Here is a 24,633-nt window from a genome sequence, read left to right as displayed (position 1 = left end):
AGGCGGGAGACTCCGGCAGCAGCGCCGGACAGGCGGGAGACTCCGGCAGCAGCGCCGGACAGGCGGGAGACTCCGGCCGCAGCGCCGGACAGGCGGGAGACTCCGGCCGCAGCGCCGGACAGGCGGGAGACTCCGGCCGCAGCGCCGGACAGGCGGGAGCCTCCGGCCGCAGCGCCGGACAGGCGGGAGGCTCCGGCAGCGGCGCCGGACAGGCGGGAGGCTCCGACAGCGGCGCCGGACAGGCGGGACCACCTGCAGGGAGGAGACAGAGAGACAGCCTGGTGCGTGGGGCTGCCACAGGAACCACCAGGCTGGGGAGACCCTCAGGAGGCTTGGTGTTAGGAGGAGGCACCTGAAGGACCGGGCTGTGGGGGAGCACTGGAGCTCTGGTGCGCAACCTTGGCACCACTTCCCCAGGCTGGACAACTACTCTAGCCCGGACCCTCCAGAGTGCAGGCACAGGTTGAACCGGGCTGTGGGTAAGCACGGGAGATCTAGTGCTTACTACACGCACCTCTCCCTTAGGCTCCACTCCCACATTCGCCCGGCACGAGCGGAGCGCAGGCAGAGGACGCACTGCACCCTCCCAGCGCCCCGGAGACACAGCACGCAGAGCCGGTGCAGGATAACCTTGACCAAAACTGCGTACCGACGACCAGACCCGCTGAGCAGGCACCATACGCCCTGGCTCGATGCCCACACTCTCACGGCACTTTCGGGGGGCTGCCCTATAGCGCACCGGGCTATGGGCACGCACTGGCGACACCGTGCGCTTAACCGCATAACACGGTGCCTGACCAGTAATGCGCTGCTTATAATAAGCACGAGGAGTGAGCTCAGGTCTGCTACCTGGCTTACTACCACACCTCGTCTGCCCCCCCCCAAAAAACATTTTGGGGCTGCCTCTCGTACCTGTCGCACTGCCGTGCTGCCTCCTCATATCGCCGCCGCTCAGCTTTCGCTGCCTCCAGCTCTGCTTTGGGGCGGCGATATTCCCCAGCCTGTGCCCAGGGTCCTCTCCCGTCTAGAATCTCCTCCCATGTCCAGGAGTCCTGTGATGCTGGCCGCTGTTTTTGCTGTTGTTGCTGCTGCTGCTGTCGTCGCTGCTGTTTACCACGCCGCTTGGTCCTTGGTTGGTGGGTGATTCAGTCACGGTCGTCCTCCTCTTCATCTGAAGAGGAGAGGCGAGAAGGATCGGACCAAAATGCGGCGTCGTAAGTGTCCATGGTAAATCTTTAATAAAGAAAGTACTGACACTGTATACAAAACAATAAACAAATGACGACCGTGAAGCTACAACATAGACAATCACCCACAAACACACAGTGACACCCAGGCTACCTAAGTATGATTCTCAATCAGAGACAACTAATGACACCTGCCTCTGATTGAGAACCATACTAGGCCGAAACATAGAAAACCCCAAATCATAGAAAATCAAACATAGACTGCCCACCCAACTCACGCCCTGACCATACAAAATAAATACAAAACAAAGGAAATAAAGGTCAGAACGTGACAGTACCCCCCCCCCCAAAGGTGCGGACTCCGGCCGCAAAACCTTGACCTATAGGGGAGGGTCTGGGTGGGCGTCTGTCCGCGGTGGCGGCTCTGGCGCGGGACGCGGACCCCACTTAACCATTGTCTTTGTCCGCCTTATTGTCCGCCCCCGTGGCTTTCTAACCATGACCACCCCTCTCAATGACCCCACTGGACAGAGGGGCGGAAGCTCTGGCGCCTCTGGGCTGAGGGGCTCTGGCGCCTCTGACTCCGGCAGCAGCGCCGGACAGGCGGGAGACTCCGGCAGCAGCGCCGGACAGGCGGGAGACTCCGGCAGCAGCGCCGGACAGGCGGGAGACTCCGGCAGCAGCGCCGGAGTCCAGGCGGGAGACTCCGGCAGCAGCGCCGGACAGGCGGGAGACTCCGGCAGCAGCGCCGGACAGGCGGGAGACTCCGGCCGCAGCGCCGGACAGGCGGGAGACTCCGGCCGCAGCGCCGGACAGGCGGGAGCCTCCGGCCGCAGCGCCGGACAGGCGGGAGGCTCCGGCAGCGGCGCCGGACAGGCGGGAGGCTCCGGACAGGCGGGAGGCTCCGACAGCGGCGCCGGACAGGCGGGACCACCTGCAGGGAGGAGACAGAGAGACAGCCTGGTGCGTGGGGCTGCCACAGGAACCACCAGGCTGGGGAGACCCTCAGGAGGCTTGGTGTTAGGAGGAGGCACCTGAAGGACCGGGCTGTGGGGGAGCACTGGAGCTCTGGTGCGCAACCTTGGCACCACTTCCCCAGGCTGGACAACTACTCTAGCCCGGACCCTCCAGAGTGCAGGCACAGGTTGAACCGGGCTGTGGGTAAGCACGGGAGATCTAGTGCTTACTACACGCACCTCTCCCTTAGGCTCCACTCCCACATTCGCCCGGCACGAGCGGAGCGCAGGCAGAGGACGCACTGCACCCTCCCAGCGCCCCGGAGACACAGCACGCAGAGCCGGTGCAGGATAACCTGGACCAAAACTGCGTACCGGCGACCAGACCCGCTGAGCAGGCACCATACGCCCTGGCTCGATGCCCACACTCTCACGGCACTTTCGGGGGGCTGCCCTATAGCGCACCGGGCTATGGGCACGCACTGGCGACACCGTGCGCTTAACCGCATAACACGGTGCCTGACCAGTAATGCGCTGCTTATAATAAGCACGAGGAGTGAGCTCAGGTCTGCTACCTGGCTTACTACCACACCTCGTCTGCCTCCCCCCAAAAAACATTTTGGGGCTGCCTCTCGTACCTGTCGCACTGCCGTGCTGCCTCCTCATATCGCCGCCGCTCAGCTTTCGCTGCCTCCAGCTCTGCTTTGGGGCGGCGATATTCCCCAGCCTGTGCCCAGGGTCCTCTCCCGTCTAGAATCTCCTCCCATGTCCAGGAGTCCTGTGATGCTGGCCGCTGTTTTTGCTGTTGTTGCTGCTGTTGCTGCTGTCGTCGCTGCTGTTTACCACGCCGCTTGGTCCTTGGTTGGTGGGTGATTCAGTCACGGTCGTCCTCCTCTTCATCTGAAGAGGAGAGGCGAGAAGGATCGGACCAAAATGCGGCGTCGTAAGTGTCCATGGTAAATCTTTAATAAAGAAAGTACTGACACTGCATACAAAACAATAAACAAATGACGACCGTGAAGCTACAACATAGACAATCACCCACAAACACACAGTGACACCCAGGCTACCTAAGTATGATTCTCAATCAGAGACAACTAATGACACCTGCCTCTGATTGAGAACCATACTAGGCCGAAACATAGAAAACCCCAAATCATAGAAAATCAAACATAGACTGCCCACCCAACTCACGCCCTGACCTTACTAAATAAATACAAAACAAATGAAATAAAGGTCAGAACGTGACACCAACACTCTAACCACTAGGCTACCCTGCCGCCCCAATGAGGAAAAAATGGCACGTGGGTACCTGCTTCTATAAACCAATGAGGAGATGGAAGAGGCAGGAATTTCAGCGCGATCTGTGTCAGAAATAGGAATGACTTCTATTTTAGCCCTTGGCAACACAGACACTTGTTGACGCGCGTGAGCAGTGTGGGTGCAATAATTGAATAACATGGATTTCTACATTTATTTTGCTACACTCGCGCATGCGAGTGTCCGGTCTGGCCAGCATGTTAGTATTTTTCACTGTGAGTAGTCAGTCTTGTGGACATTGAGGCAGGAAGAAAACTTTCCTATTGTGATGCTGTGTATGCATATAACACATGCACGCACACAAATTCCAACACAAACACACACACACAAATTTAAGGTGTGAATAGCCTGCTGTACTGTATGATGTGTTTCAGCTCTGTGTTGCCCGCAGGCCAACACTCTCCCTCTTATATCTGACAGGCCTTTTATTCCTACAGTTTGTCTTTGAGAACCCAAAGTCCATAGATCACTGACACACCAGCATACAGATACGCGCACTCATGTATGCACATGCACACACACACACACACACACACACATTCTCCTTTCTCTCCTCTTTTCTTCTTCTCTCCTCTTCTCTGTCCTCGCCTCTCATTCTGTCCTTAAAACATACAGCTTGTTAAGTCACTCATTCTCAACAGATGAGTCATTCCAGCCTCCAGTCTAGCCAGAGTCCTAGTAAACACACGTTTATTTCCAGCCTGAAACACAAACTACATTTTCTTATCTGAAGCCTCTGCTAAACCGTTCCTTCCCCAGGGTGCGTCCTTCCATCCATCCGTCTGTCTGTCTGCTGGATCTGACTCATTACTGCAAAACAGGGGGCTGGACACACACACACACACGGCTCTCACATCTATCAGGGTGTCATCTCTCACATCCATCAGGGTGGCATCTCTCACATCCATCAGGGTGGCAGCTCTCACATCCATCAGGGTAGCAGCTCTCACATCCATCAGGGTGGCATCTCTCACATCCATCAGGGTGGCATCTCTCACATCCATCAGGGTGGCATCTCTCACATCCATCAGGGTGGCAGCTCTCACATCCATCAGGGTGGCAGCTCTCACATCCATCAGGGTGGCAGCTCTCACATCCATCAGGGTGGCATCTCTCACATCCGTCAGGGTGGCATCTCTCACATCCATCAGTGTGGCAGCTCTCACATCCATCAGGGTGGCATCTCTCACATCCATCAGGGTGGCATCTCTCACATCCATCAGGGTGGCATCTCTCACATCCATCAGGGTGGCAGCTCTCACATCCATCAGGGTGGCAGCTCTCACATCCATCAGGGTGGCATCTCTCACATCCATCAGGGTGGCATCTCTCACATCCATCAGGGTGGCATCTCTCACATCCATCAGGGGGGCATCTCTCACATCCATCAGGGTGACAGCGCTCACATCCATCAGGGTGGCAGCTCTCACATCCATCAGGATGACAGCGCTCACATCCATCAGGGTGGCATCTCTCACATCCATCTGGGTGGCATCTCTCACATCCATCAGGGTGGCATCTCTCACATCCATCAGGGTGGCATCTCTCACATCCATCAGGGTGGCATCTCTCACATCCATCAGGGTGGCATCTCTCACATCCATCAGGGTGGCATCTCTCACATCAATCAGGGTGGCATCTCTCACATCCATCAGGGTGGCAGCTCTCACATCCATCAGGGTGGCAGCTCGTGGCCAGCAGGCTAAAAAGAGCTGAGGCCCGTGACATAAACAGCCTATGTTTTATCCTGTGCATACGTGTGTGTCTGTGTCAGACAGCAGCAGATCCACTGATCCACAGTGACAACAGAGGGACAGTAGAGCCAGATATAACACGGACTGTCATGATGATCCATAGATGCTGTCTGCTTAAACCATCTATAGCTCTAAAGAATGACATTCATGCATGAGTGTGTGATATATTCATCTTATAGGGTGCAGTCTAGAGAGATGATTGCCTCAGTACTACAGCAGAATTAGCAGACATGTAAAGTGACTTACCAGGAAGACTATGGAGTAATGGCGGCTTCAATATGGCTCCCTTTTACTGTTTTACACTAGTGAGAAATAACCACAGGAATCTGTAACCGAAGCTGTGATAACAATATGTGTATTGAAACATGATTTTGAAAGGATTTAAAAACAATATTAAAACAAAATATCGCTGGAAGCCATCTTGGAAAGGCTCTAAAGTAAAGAAACTAACTATCAATGGCAATCTGAGATTCAGCACCACAGACAGCGGGATCAGAATCCTGTGATCTGACATTTGGGAACCAGAGGACTGTGGACAGCGACCATCAGGTGCAGCCATCCCTGAATCCCTGAAATAGGCTACAGGAAAGCCTAGTAGGCAGCGGGAAGTGTGAAGGTCAAGACTCCCCACAGACTCTGTTTTCATAGACCTTTCACAAACAAGCCATTTTCCAGGATAAAAACATTTGATGAATCTTGTGTGGGTGTGTATATTGGCATTCAGCAGTGAGGCTGATGGTGGAAAGTGGTGTGTGTGCGTGTGTGCGCACATACATGTGTGTTAATGGAGGACTCCCATCTCCCCCCACTCAACTACAGCGAAACCCATTACATACTGTATCTCTGACCCCCCCCCCCCCCCCCCCTTCCCTCTCTCCTCCCCCGTCTCTCAGGAGGACTGTCTCGCCATTCTATCTGAAATGGAGTGTCTTGATGCTGTTATGGGTGAAACGAAGGAGACGGGCGATGTGTGTGCATGTGTGTATTTATGCCTGTGTCAAGAGGATGGTTTTGCTCACTGATGTGTTTTAGAGGCTGTGCCGATATGTATTTCTCCCAGCAGTCTGAACATAGAGAGGTAGATGAAGTCTTAACTCTGTAGAAGTGAAGAGGTGTGGAGAGATAAAGTCAGACAGACTGTGATCATAACAGAGCTGGAGAGCCACAGCCTTTAGATCTCTGCCATCTCAGCTCCTCAGCGAAGCGACTTCTCTAGTGCTTGTCTCTTGGTAAGCCCATTGTAGGGGATGGGTGCACTACTTTTGTGAAAATAACACTTTTATATTTGTATTGTTTGTATATATTCAGATTTTTCAGGGTGTGCTGCAGCACCGTCAGATCCCCTACTTCCTGGGGCTATGGGTAAGACTGTTAAACAGGCAGATGTGTACGTGCGCACGTGTGTGTGTGTGCGCGCGTGCGTGTGCGTGTGTGTGTGCGCGCGTGGGCCTGCGTGTCATTGAAAAACATTATTATTAAGAGCTCAGATCAGAAAGAGACATTTCAGCAGGTCTTCAAGACGTGCCAAAGCCCAGTTGATGCCTGGCACACACACACGTGTGAAGATGGAGAGAACATAGCGATGTGCGGGTGAAAGAGAGGGTGGAATGAATGTAGAGTGGAGAAAAGAGAGGATGGCGGTATGACGCAACAGGAATGAGTGGGCAGAGGGAACAATATGCCCCGGGGGTTGTCATGTCTGCTTCTGAGAGAGAGCGAGAGTGAGAGAGAGAGAGAGAGAGAGAGAGAATCAAAAATTATCTTAAATAACACAAATTATCTGTCTCCCATTGCCAAGGCGGAATAGCGATGTCTGATAACGTTCCTCCACGCAAACACACACACTCTGCTGTAAACCTGAAAGTACTTTTTGAAATGTAATTTGCGTTTTGTCGGTCAGTATTGTTAGTAATTCTAGGAGAAGATCTGGCCTATCCAATATATTGGAGGCTTTACACCACTGGCTCTGCTGGGACATATACAATAGGATGAATCAGCTAATGAAACGATCAATTACTGATTTAATAATTAAAAATGTGGCTCCTGCTGTGTGCTGTTCCTCCACACTGAGTTGTTTCTTATTCTCTTCCGTTTTATTCTGTCAATTTTTCGAACATAGTTGTTGTTGTCTAATTGGAGCATTTGGAGGAAGCAGCTTATATGGGAGAGAGATGACTCATAGCAGGAGGGAACGGGATTGTAAGTGTGTGTGCGTGCGAGCGAGCGTGAATGTGTGGCTGCTCGTATCACAGATGTCCTCTACTACTTTCAGCTTCTTCCCTCTGCTTCCAACACACACCAGCAGTCTGTGTCATTGAGATGGAGTGGCTCTAGTGATTTTGAATGTGGTATTGGGTATTGTTGACGGCAGAGGGGAGATGGTTGTTAATTCGAGGGGAAAGATAATGACTGTGTGTGTCTGAGGGCAGTGTAATGACTGCTGCCAATACTCTGGTATGAGAGCCACTAGGAGATTAACTATGATGAATAGCTATTAACAGCTCTCAATATGCTAATGGTAGTAAGAGATCTCACTATAGTTACCCATTTTAAACCTTTTAGCCCTTTACACTCATGACAATTGGCCTATATGGAAAGGGTCAATTATAAAACATGCCTGACCATGTTAGCAATTGAAGGAGAAAACTTTGGAGATTTAGGTGGAAATTGTCATACCAAAGATGAGTACACAACAGTTCACCTGACACAAGACTGAATCCAAACATTACACCGTTGATTTGTCAATAATGAAATCTGACAATACTCTGGATACATTCAGTAACATAATAAAACTATTCATGGAAATGTTGAGGTAGGTGCAACATAAGAAAAAACTATTACAAGGGTTTGAGTGTGAGGTCTAACTGGTGTCTCCAAGTGGACACAGTCATTTAGGGCACAATAATGTTTATTGAGGCTTTGCCTGGTAGAAAAGGAGGAGGTGGAGAACATCACAACAACATAAACACACTGTTCATATTGACACTATGACCTCCATATTGAACCTAACCACAGTCTTCATAGTGAACGGAAGTATTTTTCCTCCAGAGGTATAAGCACTAGATGTCTTCATATTGAACCTAACCACAGTCTTCATAGTGAACAGAAGTATTTTTCCTCCAGAGGTATAAGCAGTAGATGTCTTCATATTGAACCTAACCACAGTCTTCATAGTGAACAGAAGTATTTTTCCTCCAGAGGTATAAGCACTAGATGTCTTCATATTGAACCTAACCACAGTCTTCATAGTGAACAGAAGTATTTTTCCTCCAGAGGTATAAGCACTAGATGTCTTCACATTGCTCAAACAGCTAACAAAGGTTTTTACAGAAATATGACAATAACAAGACAAGACAGTTCACAATTTAACAATAGTTCAACTCTACATGGAAATTCACAGTCACATTCTATATCTGAGGGAGTTCGGGCACAGCACAACAAAATATATTTTGCACATCGCAAATCAATACTACCTGTATCTTGTCTGTTCTCCTGTAGCAGTCTCTGGATGTCGACAGGCTGGAATTCAAACACGTCATGGTGACTTTTATATAGTGTCTTTATTTACTAATTACTTCAAACACACACTTTCTATTCTGAAAACTGGATGTGCCAGTAAAGGTCTGTTTTTAGAAACCAAAACCCTACCCATAATAACCAACCCAAACAGCATCCAGTCTGACAGCTACAGTAACACACCCCCTCATGTCTGGAAGACATGAACCCTATGCTCAGTAGCAGAATGAGAGCTTAAACTAAAGGAAGGTTACACACAGGGTCTGTAGTTATCCCCAGTCCCGATTTACTAGTCTCTGTGGGCGTATGTGTGTTATGTCAATTAAGTTAGTTTCATATAAGCCTGAAAATCTGAGGACTGATGGTAGATACAATTACTTGCGAAAGTTTTCAACCCCTTGGCATTTTTCCTATTTTGTTGCCTATCATTTGATTTACACAACATGCCTACCACTTTGAAGACGCAAAATATTTGTTATTGAGAAACAAACAAGAAATAAGACAAAAAAACAGAAAACTTGAGAGTGTTCTATTCACCCCCCAAAGCCAATACCCCCCCCCCCCCCAAAGACACCTTTTTCAGCAATTACAGCTGCAAGTCTCTTGGGGTATGTCTCTATAAGCTTGGCACATCTAGCCACTGGGATTTTTGCCCATTGCAGCTGCAAGTCTCTTGGGGTATGTCTCTATAAGCTTGGCACATCTAGCCACTGGGATTTTTGCCCATTGCAGCTGCAAGTCTCTTGGGGTATGTCTCTATAAGCTTGGCACATCTAGCCACTGGGATTTTTGCCCATTCTCCAAGGCAAAATGGTATGGTTTGGCCATGCAATCTGGACATAACATAGTAAGCAAAAATCCAGGACACTCAGATGAATATAACATATTACGTATGGTATGTATTCATTTGTGGATGTCAATCATCCCTTTTGTCACGACTTCCACCAAAGTTGTTCCCTCTCCTTGTTCGGCGTCAACGTCACCGGCTTTCTAGCTGCCACCGATCCATGTTTCATTTTTCCTTTTGTTTTGTCTGTTTTACACACCTGGTTCCCATCTCATGATTATGTTCCTTATTTAACCGTCTGGTTTCCCTTTCTGTTTTGTGCGTGATTGTCTTTCGTGTGTTGGAGTTCGTATCCTGTTCTGTATTTGTTATATAACGGGATTTTTTTTCAGTTCTCGGATGGAGTAAATACAGTGGTTTTACTCTTACCTGTGTCCTGCGCCTGACTCCTTCGCTCTCCTCTAGATAGACTCTGACAGTTTGACACGTGTTCTGCTCAGTAAACACAGTGGTTTTACTCTTACCTGTCTCCTGCGCCTGACTCCTTCGCTCTCCTCTAGATAGACTCTGACAGTTTGACGCGTGTTCTGCTCAGTAAACAGTGGTTTTACTCTTACCTGTGTCCTGCGCCTGACTCCTTCGCTCTCCTCTAGATAGACTCTGACAGTTTGACACGTGTTCTGCTCAGTAAACCCAGTGGTTTTACTCTTACCTGTGTCCTGCGCCTGACTCCTTCGCTCTCTAGATAGACTGACAGTTTGACACGTGTTCTGCTCAGTAAACACAGTGGTTTTACTCTTACCTGTGTCCTGTGCCTGACTCCTTCGCTCTCCTCTAGATAGACTCTGACAGTTTGACACGTGTTCTGCTCAGTAAACACAGTGGTTTTACTCTTACCTGTGTCCTGCGCCTGACTCCTTCGCTCTCCTCTAGATAGACTCTGACAGTTTGACACGTGTTCTGCTCAGTAAACACAGTGGTTTTACTCTTACCTGTGTCCTGCGCCTGACTCCTTCGCTCTCCTCTAGATAGACTCTGACAGTTTGACACGTGTTCTGCTCAGTAAACCCAGTGGTTTTACTCTTACCTGTGTCCTGCGCCTGACTCCTTCGCTCTCTAGATAGACTCTGACAGTTTGACACGTGTTCTGCTCAGTAAACCCAGTGGTTTTACTCTTACCTGTGTCCTGTGCCTGACTCCTTCGCTCTCCTCTAGATAGACTCTGACAGTTTGACACGTGTTCTGCTCAGTAAACACAGTGGTTTTACTCTTACCTGTGTCCTGCGCCTGACTCCTTCGCTATCCTCTAGATAGACTCTGACACCTTTTGTACGATGTTACGAATTATAATTCGTACGATATGTTGAGAATTCAAATTTGTTGTGGCTAACATTAGCTAGGCTAGGGGTTAAGGTTAGGAGTTAGGTTAAGTTTAGGGGAAGGGTTAGCTAACATGCTAAATAGTTGCAAAGTAGCTAAAAAGTAGTATGTAGTTGCAAAGTTGCTAATTAGCTAAAATGCTAAAGTTGTCCATTATGAGATACGAACACACAACCTTTGTGTTGCTAAATGTAACATATCATACTAATTTGAGTGTCCTGACTTTAATTTACTATGGTATGTCTAGTTTATGAGGCCAGCCTGGGCCATGATAGTATGAGTTGATTGTTTAGATAAGCATGTGTGTGATTGGATGCACAGTTGAATATATATATATATATATGTGTGTGTTTTTTGTTTTTTTCTTCACAGGGGCAGACTTGCCAGATGGGCTGGTCCAGCCTACTGGGCCTGTCTAACTTAGGTTTTAACTCAAAATGATAATCATCTGGCTAATAATGAGGTCCTCAAGGAACAAAATGGCCAGTGTGTTAGAAATGACAGGGCCCATTTTTGGTCACAGTCTGCCTCTGTGTGTGTGACTGTTTGTCTTTGTCTTAATTTTGCTGAATTTTCACTGGGATATTTCCCTCCCACAATGAATGCACTGGGAGCAAAGCCAAACGAGGTAGCAGCAGAGAGAGTAGATGAAGAATCTCTCTGTCTCCTTTTCCTTTACTCACTGTCTTTCTCTCCCTCTGCCACAAATATCAGTATTGGTTTCAGTTGTGCTGCCTTTTTATGGATGCATACAAACCAATGACTGGAAGAAACACACAAACAGCTCACACACAAATACACATACTGTGCACAGAAACACACACAACGACTGGACTTGAGAGAGGTGATATGTGCATATTGATAAACCATCACTCAGCTCTAACAGTAAAAGAGAAATACCATGAGACAGGTGTGTGTGTGACTCACAGCCCAGGAGGCGGGACACAATTTAAAGACCTTCTCTCAGATGATTTCTGCCCCCTGGAGAGGAAACCAGCAGCTTTGGCAAGAATTCCACAAAATACCCTTTGCTTTCACAAGAACTGAAAATATCAGTTTCAGGCTGTGATTCACTGATGTTACCATGCTGGCTTGTTCATTGGTCCTGGACCCTCCACTCGGGCAGGGGTCAGTATATGCTTCACAGATGGATCAGAACACCAGATGCTCCTGGATGCTTCTAACATCATAATAAGCACACACACACACACTGATGACAAGTACACACAGACACATACACACACTGATGACACTTGTTTAAGACAAAAGTAAGTTCTCCCATGGAGGGAAGGTGCTTTCTGTTCTGGAAGATCTGATCTGTCAACCAACAGTCATAAGGTTGCTATGAACACTTATAAGGTCACCATTAACACTCATAGTGGCACTACAGACACTCATAGCAGCACTATGAATACCCTTAACATAGTGTATGTGTGTGTATGTTCACAGTGCCAGAGGGAGAAGGTTGCATTCCCATTAGCACATTCATTTGAACAGCATGGGAAGGGACTTAACTCTTTACGAACCAATCAAAGTCTAGCCATGGTCATCATCAGTCCAATCACAGTCTGGTGGTGAGGAGATTGTCAAAACAAAGACAACACCAGTCAGACAGACTAAGTGTTGGGTCTCAGACATCCAGTCCCATGTTGGGGGTCAGGGGTTGAAGGTCAGGGGTCATGGCAGGCCAACTTGTCTGCAGCTGGAGTCCCAGAGGCCGCGATGGAGCTGTGGGTCGTAGGTGTTTGGTGATGTCATCTCTGTGCGCCCATTGCTCCAGTCGGCTCCTCCCTCCTCCAGAGACGGAGATAGAGCAGTGTAGAGGACCGTGGACGCTCCCTGGGACGGGCTCTGGGGGCACAACACAAACTGTCAGACTGTTATACATAACGCATGCACTCAGGCACGCACACACATACACGCACACAACGAGGCTGTTATATAAACACACACAACCAGCAGAGCTTTACTGGCATAAAGATACAGCTAGATCTACACCCTAACAACAAAAGCCTACATGAGACTGACTTCAACCTATTTCTACATGAGACTCTGATAAACAGTGTGTGTGTGTGTGTGTGTGTGTGTGCGCGTGTGTATTAATGTGATAGTGCTGAGGAGCCTGTTATTAATGGTGCATTTGTAGCTGCACGGCAGAGGCTCCCTAAAAGTAATTTACTTAGGCAACTGCCTGTAGTGATTACACTCTCTAACACCCACACAGCACACACAGGGCTGTCTCCTTCCATCCCATACTCCAGACACACACAGGGCTGTCTCCTTCCATCCCATCTTCCAGACACACACAGGGCTGTCTCCTTCCATCCCATCCTCCAGACACACACAGGGCTGCCTCCTTCCATCCCATCCTCCAGACACACACAGGGCTGCCTCCTTCCATCCCATCCTCCAGACACACACAGGGCTGTCTCCTTCCATCCCATCCTCCAGACACACACAGGGCTGTCTCCTTCCATCGCATCCTCCAGACACACACAGGGCTGTCTCCTTCCATCCCATCCTCCAGACACACACAGGGCTGTCTCCTTCCATCCCATCCTCCAGACACACACAGGGCTGTCTCCTTCCATCGCATCCTCCAGACACACACAGGGCTGTCTCCTTCCATCCCATCCTCCAGACACACACAGGGCTGCCTCCTTCCATCCCATCCTCCAGACACACACATGGCTGCCTCCTTCCATCCCATCCTCCAGACACACACAGGGCTGCCTCCTTCCATCCCATCCTCCAGACACACACAGGGCTGCCTCCTTCCATCCCATCCTCCAGACACACACAGGGCTGCCTCCTTCCATCCCATCCTCCAGACACACACAGGGCTGCCTCCTTCCATCCCATCCTCCAGACACACACAGGGCTGCCTCCTTCCATCCCATCCTCCAGACACACACAGGGCTGCCTCCTTCCATCCCATCCTCCAGACACACACAGGGCTGCCTCCTTCCATCCCATCCTCCAGACACACACAGGGCTGCCTCCTTCCATCCCATCCTCCAGACACACACAGGGCTGCCTCCTTCCATTCCATCCTCCAGACACACACAGGGCTGTCTCCTTCCATCCCATCCTCCAGACACACACAGGGCTGCCTCCTTCCATCCCATCCTCCAGACACACACAGGGCTGCCTCCTTCCATCCCATCCTCCAGACACACACATGGCTGCCTCCTTCCATCCCATCCTCCAGACACACACAGGGCTGCCTCCTTCCATCCCATCCTCCAGACACACACATGGCTGCCTCCTTCCATCCCATCCTCCAGACACACACAGGGCTGCCTCCTTCCATCCCATCCTCCAGACACACACATGGCTGCCTCCTTCCATCCCATCCTCCAGACACACACAGGGCTGTCTCCTTCCATCCCATCCTCCAGACACACACATGGCTGCCTCCTTCCATCCCATCCTCCAGACACACACAGGGCTGCCTCCTTCCATCCCATCCTGCAGACATTAACAGGGTCTCCAGGCCAATGCTTTAAGATATGAAACACAATCTAAAATAACCCCAATGAAATGAACAACTATTTAGTTATCAACAAGCAAATGTTTTAACATTTAATTTTGTCTTTGTGTCTTTGTGTCTGTGTGTGTGTGTCTGTGTGTCTGTGTGTCTGTGTGTGTGTGTCTGTGTGTGTGTGTGTGTGTGCGTGTGTGTGTGTGTGTGTGTGTGTGTGTGTGTGTGTGTGTGTGTGTGTGTGTGTGTGTGTGTGTGTGTGTGTGTGTGTGTGTGTGTGTGTGTGTGTGTGTGTGTGTGTGTGTGTGTGTGTGTGTGTGTGTGTGTGTGTGTGAGTGTGTCTATGTGTGCATGCGTGTGTGTCTGTGTGTGTTGGTAGAGCATGGCGCTGGCAACACCAGGGTTGTGGGTTCGATTCCAATGGGGGACCAGTACGAAAAAGTACCAAAATGTATGCACTCACAACTGTAAGTCACTCTGGATAAGAGTGTCTGCTAAATGCCTCAACAGTAAAAGACAGAGACATGGGACATTGATTCATGCATATCTTATGGAGATTCTGAACATTCTCATCTTTCTTAAACTTGGCAAGTTTTCCCTCTTCATCTCTCTTTCCCTTCACTTCTCTCTCTGCCTAAAAATAGACTCTGAAGTCAGTATGGTACTGAAATGCCACATTTTAAGATACTTATTCTGTAATTAACTTCTTGAATAAATCGTTCCAATTTATTCTGAAAACTTTGACAGTAGCCAGATACAGGAAATTCAATGGTAGCCATTATAACTCTATGCACAATGATGACTTTTAACAGTTTACAAAAACACATTTACATGAAGAACAGAGCATATGAAAAGTTTGGTCACAGAATGATGGTACAAACAGCACAAACAGCACAAACAGCACAAACAGTCATTATGTTACCAAACGTTGCATCTGCACTGTTCAGTAAATGTGCATTTGCACAGTAAATGTGTTTCTATAAAATGTTTAGTGGAAATTGTTAAAAGGAGTCCTTGTGCATAGAGTTGTAGGTTTGTTTAACTTTACAATCATTGTTTTTTGTTTGGCATAAATGTATAAAGTGAAAAATCTGAGTCTCAGCATCATTCTGTTACTGTGTAATTGACAATACTCGATTAGCACTGTGTGTGTGTGTGTGTGTGTACCCTAAAGAGCAGGTGTGCGATGGCTGTCTGTGCGAGGCGGGCGGTGGGGAAGAGGTGGCAGTAGAGTGAAGTGTCGACCATGCCAGGGTCCACTGCACATGAGCTCACTGGAAACCCTCCTCTATCCAACCTCTGTTGCAGGTGGGAGGAAAATAACAGTAGTGCCAGCTTACTCTGGGAGTATGCCGCATGGGCCGAATAACACCGCCTGAAGACTGAAAGAGAGGGGGGAGAAAGATGTTGAAAAAAGGTCTGGAGTGGGAGGAAATTAGGAGAGGAGGGTGTGTGTGTATGTGATGCGTCGGTTGACTCATAACCCGTAGTCCCCACGGTTATATCCGCTGGGCGTGTGGGTTTAGGGTCATGAAATATTATGTGGATGAAGGGTGGCTGGATTGAATACAGAGAAAACACTACCTTAAAAATTCTATAAATATATAATTATTGTGCAATTTAAATCTATAGGTTTTTCTATCATTATTTTAGGCCATCTGGTATTAGTGCATAAGCCTAAGCTTTAGGGCCTAACTGTACGCATGCCAAATAGCCTACACACCAATCGCCAAATGCATTTGGGAAAGGGCAGAAAAAGTTAATGTCAATCCACGGAAACAAGAAGGACAATGTCAGAGTTTAATTCAGTAAGAGAAAAGCTGCAAATGGAGTGGAAGATCAAGAGACAGGAGGGCCGGAAAAGTCATGTTTGGGAAAGATTTGGTGAAGTGGTAAAGAGGATGACACCAGGCTATGTTATGTGTGATGATTGTGATGATTTCTTCCCGGTCCCTAAATGTCTTTGCGCCCCGAAAGAAGCAGAGATGACAGAGAAAACGTAACCGATGTCAACTAGATTGAAGCATTCATTCTATCGATTTATGACATTCTGGTGACCAAGCGTTTATTTAGTCTTCTAGGGCAACATAATGAGTGAAGAGAAGCTGCATGTATCTAATTATAGACGGGGCAGCAGGTAGCCTAGTGGTTAGAGCGTTGGACTAGTCACCGAAAGGTTGCCAGATCGAATCCAAGGTACAAGGTAAAAATCTGTAGTTTTGCCCCTGAACAAGGCAGTTAACCTACTGTTCCTAGGCCGTCATTGAAAATAAGAATTTGTTCTTAATTGACTTGCCTAGTTAAATAAAGGTTAAAAAATAAATAAATAGACAAGTTGATTAACAAATAGCCTACCGAAATGTCAGAAATCATAAGCAGAAACATATCTACAATCAGGCAGAAAGATTGTCCAAAAAAATCGTTATGCCTGCAGCGCATGTTCTATATTAGTGGGTTAGGGACGGGTGCGATGTTCACTTTATCACATATACTCGGGCAGTTGCGGATGGGTAATTAGTAATTGCAGGCAGGTGCAGGTGAACAAACAGCTCACCCATGCCCCACTAGTGTGTGTGTACCTGTTTAGCAGGCTGTCTAGTTGTATCTCTCCAGCACCATGAGCTGACGAGGAGAGGGTGACAACACGTGAGCAGGAACCACGTTTCCCAGAATGCTTTAATGTGTCTAACAGCAGCAAGGTCAACAGGAAGTGACCTAGGTAGTTGACCCCAAAGTGACGCTCAAAGCCCTCCTCTGTACGACCCTCAGGGACCAACATGACCGCCGCTGCACGTGTGCACAAACACAAATAGTTAAGACACAGTTCATTTAAGAATTTCAGTCTCATATCAAGCGTATAGTTTGGCAGAATGATTGGTTGATTGTGTGTCACTCACCATTGTTGACTAAGATGTGCAGCGGTAGGCCTCGTCTCTTGATATTCTGGACAAATTGCCTGACTGACTGCAAAGATGCCAGATTCAACTGATCAAACTCCACTGAAAACACAAAACACACACACACCATTAATTTAAATACAATACACAGTACAGATATAAGATCTTAATTTGATTACCCGGTTGCAGGAGATTTTTCCTGTAATACAGAACATTTTAAATGTGTAGTGTAGTTTAGGTTTAAAAAGGCTTCTGAAGTTTGTAATTTCCACTTAGAAATTTCAGACTTGGTTTTCCCTTACGAAATATGTATCAACCCTTACAAAAATCACTTACAAAAATCCATTTAATAATTCCCATTACTTGTTGCTGCAGGATTAATCTCCTGCTGTAGCAAACTGGCTCAAATTAAAATCCTACATCTGTAAATACACATATACGGGTAGAAGGTCCTATAGGCAGATCATTTGAGCACACAGAAACAAACAAACACACACACAGCATAATCAGCACTCTTGTAAAAAACAAACAAATTCTGCTAACTGTGTCTGTAGTGGAAAATCAAAGCAGCATCAATGTATTAATCTCCTACAGTAGGCTCTTCTCTAATAGAGAATACAAACTGCTGCTAGCTTCAAACACATTATACTACATGATACCAATACCTCATCCTAACATCTCATACAGTAAGTATTCTGCAGCAGCAACGCTGGCAGGACTTGCTGTAGGACCTCTGCTCTGTGTGTGTTGTGTGTGTGTCTGTGTGTGTGACTTTCAGAGTCAAAAATAGCCTTTCACAATGGATGATTTTTAGTCCAGGGCTAAACTTATCCTGGGTTAAAAGTAGCCTAGGGCTAGCTTACCCTTGTTTCACACTAGCATTAGTTTACCCAGGGTGAAACCAAAATGTCCAGCTTGAAAAGCCCTAGTCCTCTGGCTGTGTGTGTGTGATGACTATTTGTGTTTGTGTGTGTGTGTGTTTGTGTGTTTCATACACAGGCTAAGCCAGGGTTTGATACTGATATGAGAATAATTTAACTAATGCCAAATTCCAGTCCTAAACCTGTGTGCTTATAGCTAGCTTTGCCCCTGTCTGAATGCCTGTCTGCCTTTCTGTCCCTCTCTGTCCCCATGTCCCCAACCTGTCACCCTGTCTTTCGGAGTATGTGCAGATTTGGCTATAAACGGGTGGTGTTTTGATTGGCTCTGGCAAAACATAAGAAGCCTTTGGTGTACATGTGCGTTGCTATTTTCCTCTCAACAATTGGGCATTTAGGGCACACTCCACTCCTTTCCTCCTATCCTTTCCACCCCTCCTCTTCATCTCTCCCTTCCACTCCACCTTTTCTACCTGTGATAATTACAACGAGGATCTGGGCTCCATGCCAGAGAGATAAGCACATTTTACACCTACAAGCTTTTCATTCTGTTAATGTACCCAGTGCTACTCCACTCTGACCCAATACACCACTGCACCACTGCTACAGTCCATATCAAATGCACTGTTAATACACTACTGTGTATCAAATGTAGCCTAGCTACTGCAGTGTTACATTTAATATAGTGTCCAGTCATGACTAACAAAAGTAGGTGGGTAAATTCTGAGCACCTATCAAGATGACGGTAGGCAAATAACAAAACCATTACACCACTGGTTAACACACTGTTCCCTTTCAGTCGATGACTCTGTATACAATACTATGGGGAGTCACCGACCAATCAACAGCCCGAGGGATGCCAAGCCCGCCCCCAGAAGCATCCATTTCCTAAATTATTTTGCTTTTCAGCTCGCCTGATGGAAGAATGTGTCACGCAATTTACAAACTTTTCAAGCACACGAAGACTACGAGATTCGGCACTAACTAAAGTGTCTGTTAGTGGGGAGAGAGTACTCGCCCCCATAGATGTTGCGAGTTTTGGGTCTTGGTATACGTTTTTGTGTTTGCTAAAAGCTAACTACTTTCTGCTCTGTTTGTGTAGCTAATATTTCCTTGCTTGGGTAGGATTTCTGTTGGCTAAAAACCAACTCCTTTGTTCTCTGCTTGTGTAGCCAGTACTTCCTTGCTTGAGTAACATGGCTAGTGGTAAGAGTACGTTTAAAAAAAAAGGCTAACCATCCGAGTTTGAACCTCCTACCGTGCCCTTGGGCATGTGGTTTCACAATGAAAATGAAAGATACTCACGAGTGCTGTCCTGTTTGCCTGGGGTGGAAACATGCTCAGGAGGCTTTGGCTCGGACCAATTTGTGTGACCATTGTCTCCGACTGGGCTCAACTTTCATTGGACGTCGGGCTGAAAGATTGGGGCTGCTAGTGAAGGGTCAACCGGTGATTTGACCTTGATAAGCGGCAGTGGTGGTCAGAGTTGATGGGAGTGTCATCCCAGCCGTGTGAGGCTGGGATGACACCATCTGGCACCATCTGCTTAAACTAATAACACAAACAATTATACGTTAAACCGTATAAACATTAACAGTGCAGGCTGGGAAAAGTATGTGAACCCTTGGATTTAACAACTGGTTGACCCTCCTTTGGCAGCAATAACCTCAACCAAATGTTTTCTGTAGTTGCAGATCAGACCTCTACAACGGTCAGGAGGAATTTTGGACCATTCATCTTTACAAAACTGTTTCAGTTCAGCAATATTCTTAGGATGTCTGGTGTGAACCGCTCGAGGTCATGCCACAGCATCTCAATCGGGTTGAGGTCAGGACTCTGAATGGGCCACTCCAGAAGGCGTATTTTCTTCTGTTGAAGCCATTCTGTTGTTGATTTACTTCTGTGTTTTGGGTCGTTGTCCTGTTGCATTACTCAACTTCTGTTAAGCTTCATATAGCCTTACATTCTCCTGCAAAATGTCTTGATAAACTTGGGAAAGTCATGAACATCAAGGCTTTTGGAGATACTTCTGTAACCCTTTCCAGCGTTATGCAACAACGCAACAACAAAATCTTCTGAGATCTCTTTTGTTCGAGGCATTGTTCATATCAGGCAATGCTTCTTGTGAATAGCAAACTCAAATGTTATGAGTGCTTTTCATAGGGCAGGGCAGCTCTAACCAACATCTCCAATCTTGTCACAATGATTGGTTAGCTGACTCCTGACTCCAATTAGCTTTTGGAGAAGTCATTAGCCTAAGGGTTCACATATTTTTCCCAACCTACACTGTGAATGTTTAAATGATGCATTCAATGTAGACAATATTTTAAGCAGACTGTGTTTGTCTGTTGTTGTGAAGATGAAGATCAGATCAAATTTTAGGACCCATTTATGCAGAAATCCAGATAATTCCAAAGAGTTCACATACTTTTTCTTGAGACGGTATACAGGGTACCAGTGCTGAGTTGATGTGCAGATGTGCGAGGTAATTGAGTTAGACACTGTATGTACATATAACTGGGAATAAAGTGGCAGATAGTAAACAGTAGCAGCAGCGTATGTGATGAGTCAAAAAAGTTATTCCAAATGGGGCAATGCAGATAGTCCTGGTAGCTGTTTGGTTAACTATTTAACAAACAATTTAGCAGTCTTATTGCTTGGAGGTAGAAGCAATTCTGGGTCCTGTTTGTTTCAGACTTGCATCGGTACCACCTTCCATGTGGTAGCAGAGAGAACAGTCTATGACTTTGGTGGCAGAAGTCTTTGACAATTTCTAGGGCCTTTCTTTGACACCGCCTGGTATAAAGGTCCTAGACGGCAGGGAGCTCGGCCACAGTGATGTACTGGGATGTACGCACTACCATCTGTAGAGCCTTGCAGTCAGATGCAAAGCAGTTGCCATACCAAGCAGTGATGCAGCCAGTCAAGACGCTCTCAATGGTGCAGCTTTAGAACTTTTTGAGGATCTGAGGGTCCATGTTAAATCTTTTCAGCCTCCTGAGAGGCCATGTTCACGACTGTGCTGGTGTGTGTCACCATGATAGATCCTTAGTGATGTGGACACAGAGGACCTTGAAGCTTTCGACTCACTCCACTACATCCCGTAGATGTGAATGGGGGCATGCTCGACCCTCTGTTTCCTGTAGTCCATGATCAGCTCCTTTGTCTTGCTGAAATAGATGGAGACGTTGTTGTTCTGGCACCACACTGACAGGTCTCTGACTTCCTCCCTATAGGCTGTCTCATCATAGTCAGTGATCAGGCCTACCAGCGTTGTATTGTTGGCAAACTTAATGATGGTATTGGAGTCGTGTGCTGCCACTCCAGGTCAGAGGCAGGTTTCCCCGGGCCAGGGAGGACGGTTTTTGACCATTTTGGTGCTTCTGAGCAGCTTTAAACGTCTTGGAACAGATGCCATGCTGGGTCAAAGAAGAAAGGAAAGGGGGATACCTAGTCAGTACCAATGAATGCATTCAACTGAAAGCTTGGTTACTGGCCCAACGCACCTACCCGAAGAGCGGGATGGAGGCTGATTATTCCACAGGGCAGGGGAAGGAGGAGACCTTGTGACCCTAGCTGGATGTCGTGGAGGGGTTGTGTTCTCGGGGCCCTCCTTTCCGACCATTTACTGTGGCAATAGTGTTTCTAAGTGGCTCGGTCAATGGGGGCAAGTTACTGGTTGCCGAAATCCCCGAACCCATTATGAGCCGGGTATCAGAACGGCTGTACCACGAAAGCACATTGTTTCTACCCAAGGTTCCTTGGTGTTCAGCGGTGGCGTACATCAACAAGCAGGGGGAACGCAGTCTCTCTCTCTCCTAAACCTTGCCTGTTATCTGCTTGTATGGAGCAGAACACATTTCCTGTCACTCAGGGCAACGTATCTTCCCGGATCTCTCATCGTGTGCACCCAGGGCTGATGTAGATCTTTATGCATCGCGAGAAAATGCACATTTTTGTCTGTTCTTCTCAATGTTGCTGATTCTGGTGGCTCCTGGTTCGCCCAGATAACCCTCATTTCCGGAGATCATCCGCCAGTTGGGCGGGGCCACTTGGAGGGCTCTGTGTCATCGGGATCTATTGTCCCAGGCGCACAGGAAAATCTGCCGCCCACGACCGCAAATATGGATCTGTGGGTTTGGCCCCTGAAAGGTTGAATTTGACGGCTAGGGGTTTACCCTCAAATATGATTATGACTATACAGTCAACACGTGCGCCTTGTACTAGAGTGTTGTACATATATATACTGTGTGTCTTACAGTTCCCTGGCTTTATAGATGTTCCCTGTCTCACCTCCACCGTTAGCTTCCAGTAAACAACGAAGGTTGCATGGCCTGAGTCCGGTGCGCACTTTTGGTCCGGTGCACGCTTTAGGACCAAGGATATCCATGTTTGTGACCAGATTTCTGTTTGTTTCACTAATCCAGCTCGGGATTGTGGAGGCTATCTCCCTGGCATATGTCAGCAAAGGACAAGGGTTGCCTAGTGGTTGCGTGCTCACTCCACTAGGGGTGTGGAGGCTTCTTGGGCATTGTTCAGGGGCATAAAGATTGCAGATGCCTATGCTGCAGTGAGTTGGGGTTCCCGAAAAATGCTTTTGTGATGGTTTTATTGCTTAGACATAATTGCTCACTGTGTGGCTCATAGTGTTCTTAGTGTTCAGGTTGCGCATTTATCAGGGTTACGACAGTTACCTGTGGGTTTGAGCCTTGGGCTCCCGTGGTTCATCGACTCTGGTCGATGCTATGCTGTGAGCGTGTGCACTTTACCAAGTCACGACAGGTGTTCTGTTGTTTTGGGTTCCTTGATATGAATTCTGACATTTCAGGCTCGCAAGGTATGTATTTTTCATGGAACCGTTGGGTCTATGGACTTGGGCTGCAGTGGAAGCGTGTCAGTGTGCATAGCCAAGTTGCAGTAGGTTCTGGTTCCCTGTATGGGGCTCTGACAGTTCAGGCTTCAAGGGGTAAGTATTAGGGGAAAAGGTGACTTCTGTAACCCCTTTTTGGAGCCGGTGAAACCTGTGTGTGCGTGCTTGGGCTGCTGTGGGCCTCCTAGTCTGGCACCCTCTGATGCGGCTTGGGGTGTGATTTATGTCTCTATAGTATGTTATACTGAGTGACCGACTGAAAGGGAATGTACAGTTATGAATTTACTACTATTTACTACTGTTTCCTGAAGGAGGTAATGAGGTATAACTCAGTTTGGGGATTTGGGCTCGCTGAAGAGTGGTACTGAATTGAGGAAATAGATGCGAGCCCCGGTATTATACCCAGGAAGGCGGGCTCCTGAGGTCAGGCTTGACATCCATTGGCCCGTTGGGCGTGTACTCTTTCTTCTAATCTCCTCTCTCCTGCGCTGTCTCCTATGCTCCGTACACACAGACAAACATGCACAAGAGCCAGAGGACGTTTGGTGAGATGCACCTGCCTCACATACTAATGACGCTTCCGTTACATTGTCATTCAGACACACGCTCACACGCACCCCTCCCTACCCCCACCTCATCGCCCCATCGGCACATTGTCATTCAGAGGACAGAGCTACATGACCCTCACCTCCCCCCACTTCCTTCATCTCCCAACTCACCCCCGTCATTCAGAGCACCGTCATTCAGAGCACCCGTCATTCAGAGCATGCTTCCCTCCCCCGCCCCCGCCCCCACTCCTTAACACCCCTCAATGCCATACCTCTTAATCTTCACAAAGAGAAATAGATCATGCAACAGTTCCAGAGAGGAAATCTACTTCAATGACGCCGTCTCTACTTTTAACTGCTGTGACGCACTAGAGCAGAGATGCACAGCTCCAGTTCTTAACAGTCATTCTGCTTTTTAACTAGAAGCTGATTTCTACCTGCAAAAAGGTGTGTTCACTCACACTCCAATCAGTAATATCAAGAGCCATGGACGCACGAAAGCAAACAGGACTGTGTGGACTGTGTGTTACCTTTGGCCTCTCTGTTCTCCTCACAAATCCTCTTCACAGCAGACACACCCTTCAGCTCATTCTGTCCAGCTAGAGAGGGAGAGAGAAGGGAGAAGAGAGGAGGGGAGGAGAAGAGAGGAGACTGATCTAATTAATTTCCTAAGTAAACACACCCAGTAAACACTCAGAGCGAAAGAGAGAGCGAGAGACGCATACCCACACACACATCCAGACACACACACACACACAAACACAGTCCCTTGCCACGGCAGGCCTTCATGCACACATTTCTAAATTCCACAACACACAACTACCCACATACCCTCCAGGAGAAGCTGCCTATCTGAACAGATAATTAAAAACCTACCCTGAGGAAATAATTTGCCTACTAAATATTTCTGTCCGTGGGTATTAAACATATAATTAAGACATTATATTAACGAAGTATATTAATCAGTTCATGGTACTGTTGAACGGTATAACACATTCACATTGGTAGGGATGTGGTGTACAGTATGGTGTCTTTATGTAGGCCTACCTATGATAA

At 47.7% G+C, this 24,633-nt stretch overlaps 1 long non-coding RNA gene across 1 annotated transcript; it reads right to left on the bottom strand.

Annotated features, from left to right (window-relative positions):
• Nucleotides 1-7,966: 7,966 nt before the first annotated feature.
• Nucleotides 7,967-24,186, bottom strand: LOC109904622 (uncharacterized). Its single transcript, XR_004204293.1, has 5 exons — nucleotides 24,108-24,186; nucleotides 17,282-17,383; nucleotides 16,964-17,171; nucleotides 15,552-15,766; nucleotides 7,967-12,751 (listed from the first exon to the last, which is right to left on the bottom strand). It is a non-coding gene; the product is annotated as an uncharacterized LOC109904622 (long non-coding RNA).
• Nucleotides 24,187-24,633: the final 447 nt, after the last annotated feature.

This window comes from Oncorhynchus kisutch, linkage group LG2, assembly GCF_002021735.2.
Source record: "Oncorhynchus kisutch isolate 150728-3 linkage group LG2, Okis_V2, whole genome shotgun sequence".
Classification (NCBI taxonomy): domain Eukaryota; kingdom Metazoa; phylum Chordata; class Actinopteri; order Salmoniformes; family Salmonidae; genus Oncorhynchus; species Oncorhynchus kisutch.
Note: the sequence above shows the minus strand (reverse complement) of the source record. Positions and strands in the feature narration are given on the sequence as shown.